Here is a 4960-nt window from a genome sequence, read left to right on the forward strand (position 1 = left end):
CCTATGGGTCTTCAAAGGATGAATAATGCCTTAGTCTGCTTTATGGTAAATATCTTTCCACATAAGGTTATATTATTACATCCCTTATTAGAAGCTGATTAACTTATTTCAATACATACTTAAGTCAAAACAACTGTATAGTGGGTAAGAGTGGTGACAGGTGATATTCAGGAATATGTGTACAAATATCTCTTCTAAATGGGCTATATTCAAGAACGTATTTTAAGAACCTAGAAGAGTGGAAGAATTATGAGGCTTCAACAATTATTTTCTCCCTTCACACTTATTGAATGTCTGTTATGCACAGAGCAGAATGTCATGTTCTGAATACAGCCTGTGTATCTATATTTATTGGAAGGGGAGAATGATAGATCTGTATTAATCTCAAAAGCTGAACTGGACATATCAGCTCTTATGAGCTGGCTAATGAGAATATCTAGAAAGCCAATGATAATTAAACTGAAAGGAGAGAGAGAATGGGATTTATCCAGCTATGGGTAGAGTTGTAATATCAGGAGGCAGTGAAGGGATAATAGGATTGGATGGAGTGTAGGATGGAGAAGCAGTCAGCACATCCAAGGGCAGACTGCAGGCCATGGCTTGTGCTCATTCTTTACCAAACTCTCCCCTCTGAGTGATCACAGGCCTGGGAAGCAACAGAAGGCAGAGGTTGCTGGATCTCACAGAGCAAGATAAAAATTTTCAATTTTGACCTAAGAAGAGTTACAAGTCATTGAAGACTTTGAACAGGGGAGTAGTCCAATCAGGTTTAAATTTTCTTTTTTTTTTTTTTTTTTTTTTTATTATGTTTTTTTTTTTTTTTTTTTTGCGGAACCAGGGATTGAACTCAGATCCTTGCCTTTGCCAGTCAAGCACTTATCCTACTGAGCTTATCCTATTTTCAAAAAATTGTTCAGGCCATGATGCAGAAACTAGAAGAGCAAGGCTACAAATGAACAGAGAGAAGAGTTAGAAGGCTCTGGTGATGCAAATTCCTTCAGTGGCTCAGGTTAGAGCTGCAGTCAAAGGAAGAGACAAGTGAGGACTTCAGAGATAACACAACATTCAGATCTACAGGACAATATTTTCACACTTAAGAGACTTAAATAGTTACTGGTTGACAATGATTTTGAGAATGTATTTCCTAGGGCTTGCAAAATAGCTCAGAGAACTAAGTGCCTGCTTTGGAAAGCATAGCAACCCCGGTTCGATTTCCAGTAACACAGGCTGCTCCAGACCTACCCTTGGGGCGCACTGAGCCAGCAAAGTAGTCAGGGCGTGGTTGTGCATGCCTATAATCCCAGCGCTAGGGAGTCTGAAAACAGGAGGATCAGTACAAGTCTTTGAGCACAGTGATTTCATGTGCAAGTTAAGCACCAACCTGTATGCTTTAAAAATCCAGCTGATCTGGAGGCAGAATGAACAAAAACTAAACAGTCTTGAGTAGAGGTCATCTCATCTCCCTCTGAAGATGAGTAGACAGGATCTCAGGTAGGGCAAGATTTGCTTCAGCAAGCAACTCTTTAAAACTACCTGAATGCACAGACCCAATAATGAAGATGTCAATGCCCTCTGCACAAAGTAGGTGCTAACAAAATTTTAATTGGACAGATTAAAGAACAGATTTTTGTTACATTCCTCATTAAAAAAGAAAGCATTCATGCCATATCCAATTTCAAGCAACACAATATATCCTTGTTTTTCTAACTACAGGTAGTTGTTACAAAGGATTATTAGGTTGCAACTGAGGTAAATCTGCCAATTATAGTGACCTTGGCTTTGGAGGAATTGATCTTTAGCTCTTTCTGGCAAAACCAGATAACAAGTTCTACCCATATGAGACCACACCCAGTTTGTAAGTCTAAAATGTTTCTATCTGCACATGAAAATTCTATATTCTGATCTGTCAACCCTAGGATGATAGATCCTAGTTCTATCTTTTGAAAAGTTCTCCTACTCTTAGTGGGTCACAGAACAGGGTACTTATGAAAATCAAGTGTCGTAGTCTTCATAGAGCTCACAGAGCTTAGACATAGCTGTTACTTATGGAATGGGGCTAGAGGAAGGACCAGCCCTGCAGCCCTCTGAATGCCCTGCATGGAGGAATAGCTAACACTCACACAACAGTCACATCTCAGACCTTTCAAAGTCATGTTCAAGAGCTTGATTGAGATTTGGAATGAATTTACTGTACAGGGGAGAAAACCAAGGCTCAGGAAAGCAGGGCAGTCCGTTAGCCCCCTAGAAGCAAACTGTCCTCTGGAGAAAGTGCTCCTCAGTGCCCCACCCTACTACCCAGGCACACTTACTTAAGAGACCACCTATTTATTTAGGTGGCAGTTTGTAGTAGTATTTTTCCATGTGGGGTTTCCTCCTTCATATATAGTTTACTTTAGGAAAACTGTGTTCATATCATTTGATCAATGGAGCACAGAGATATTCTGCAGGCTCGGAGGCTCTGAACACAGAGCTTTTCCACCATGGTTCACACATAGCCAAGCCAAGGAAGCTACAGCCTGCAACATGACATGCCCTTTGTTCCCCTGCCTCTTGTCTTTCAGTTTGTTGGAAGTTAATATGACAGCACACTGATAGGGAGCTTCAGCATGCTTCTCATCCATTTCAAATTTGCTGTGTATGAATAGCAATGCAAGTCACTCAGACATTGCCCTGGTGATCTGCTTCACTTGTTTATGGACTAAGCAACCACAGATATTCTGCCAGACTGGAATAAAATAAATGGAGAATCCTTGGGCTCTATGGGTTTGCACTGAGTGTGGCCCCAAAAGTGCCCCAGAAAGGCCAGAGTGGGTTAGAAATCAGTTGCTGGTTATTCTTGATTTAATGTCTTATTTTTCGAGAAAAATGAAGACTGCCAGAAAGCTTCAGTTTCCTGGCTCTCATGCATCCACTCATACCTCCTGTCCTCCTGTGCAGTCTCGGGTATGGGCTCCTAATGGGCTGAGAAAGAAGGGCCTGCAGAAGTAGAACTATCCAGAAGAATGGGCCAGGAAGAACATTTGCAAGCATTCCTCAAAGTATAAAAACAAAACAATTTGTATAAAGATAGCATTTCAAAGGGTAGGAGAAATTAGTAAAAGAAATATTTCCATGTCTATGGGTTAATGTTAGTCATGTTGGTGTAAGTAAATTATACACAGACATACAAAGGAGCATGGATCACTATTATACCAATTTCCTGGTTGCTAAGAATTCTCGATAATGAAAGCTGAGAAGAAATAAATTGGAAGATCTTCAGAAACTCATGAGTTTCTTTTAACACTCACCTGTTATAGTTAAGAAAGTTATTCACTGCCTGTAAGTATTTAAATGAGGGCATAATTCAGAGTCAAAATTCAGGGCGAACCCACAGCTTACATTCCAGGCTGTCTTTACTTCCCTCTCACTGGGACAAAATACCTGACACACAGTTTACAGAAGGAGGGGTTTAATTTGGTTTGCATTTGGTCCACAGCCAGCTGATCCTAAGGCAGGAGGGGTCATGGCAGAGGATCCTGGTGGGGAAGAGCTGCTCATGGCATGGTGACAAGCAGAGAAGAGAGAAGCTCGGAAGATAAGCACAACCTTCCGGGGCACACTCACAAGGACTCACCTCTTCCTACTCAGCCCCTTACAGTTGGTCAGCTATAATGCTCCTATGGTCCCATTACCTTCCAAAGGTCCTGCCCATACTGGGGCACACAGATCAAAATCATAATACAGCTGCTCTGATGTGTGCCACATCACATGGAGACATGATGCTGCAGGCCTCACACAGAAACTCTGCCTGCCAAGGTATCCATCCCAAGGCTCACGAGCCCCTGAAGAGATGTCATCCTATAGTGTGCACTGGGCCCTGTTGGCCAGCTTTGGCCTGTCATGGGACACACACGATTGGCCTACAGCCCCTGTCCCTGAATACCAAATGCCCCAGCTGACACCTCTAAGCCCTTGTAAGAGCCATAGGCATAAGTGCAGCTGGAACTGTTCATGCTGTTCTGTGTCACTGACTCCACTGGACACTGTGCCACCTGGCCACTCAGGAGTCTGGATTGTAGGGAAGCAAGGGTCTGGCTTTTGATCCCTTGAAACATACAGCAGCTTATTCTACACATATCAAGACAATTCAGGTGCTAGCAAGCCAGATTTAATGCTATCTGAATAAGTGTTGCATTTTCTAATAAACTAGATGAAAAGTTTGCAATGTTTCAAATGTTGGAGTAACAGAGGACTTTATGCCACACATGGAGCTGCAAAGGCACAAATCAGCACAGGACTAAGAATTTTGTGTCAAAGACTGTAAGATAAATGGGAAAGTGGGAACAATAAGGTAAGATAAAGCTCTCAGAAGTCCATCATATAAAAAGATCTCAGAAATTAAAATTTAAAAAAAAAACTTGTTAAAGAAATGAGAAAAGGATGTAAGCAGACAGTTGATAAGAGAAATAAAGAGAAGACAAGGACATGTTTAGCCTTTCCAGCTACTGGCTGTGGGCTTGTGGATCAAAGCTCGCCAGCACTGCACTGTTGAAGGTCAGCCCAGCAGGCATGAGAAGGCTGGAACTGGAGAACGGGAGCACCTCAGAAAAATGGCACAGAACTAGAACATGACATAAAGGGACAAGGGAGTAAGAATAAGGTGAAGACCCACCTGAACTTCAGGCTCTAAATCTCGCTTATTCTCAAACAACATTAAGTTGGATATTTTCAGTTTCTATTTGACAAGGCTCAGCCAAATAGCTCAGGGGATTAAAGTGCCTGTAAGCAGGCACAGGGGTAGGGCATTCGATCCCCCAGCCTGCAGTGCTTGCCCTGCCCCCCGGGGCACACTGAGATGGCAATTGTGACTGGACATGGTGGTGTACACCTGTAATCCCAGCTGTTGGGAGGCTGTAAACAGGCAGATCATTAGGAGTCTGATCTAGTAATGAGACCCTGAACACCCTGTAGACCCTTCCCT

This window comes from Octodon degus, unplaced genomic scaffold (assembly GCF_000260255.1).
Source record: "Octodon degus isolate 3935 unplaced genomic scaffold, OctDeg1.0 scaffold00028, whole genome shotgun sequence".
Classification (NCBI taxonomy): domain Eukaryota; kingdom Metazoa; phylum Chordata; class Mammalia; order Rodentia; family Octodontidae; genus Octodon; species Octodon degus.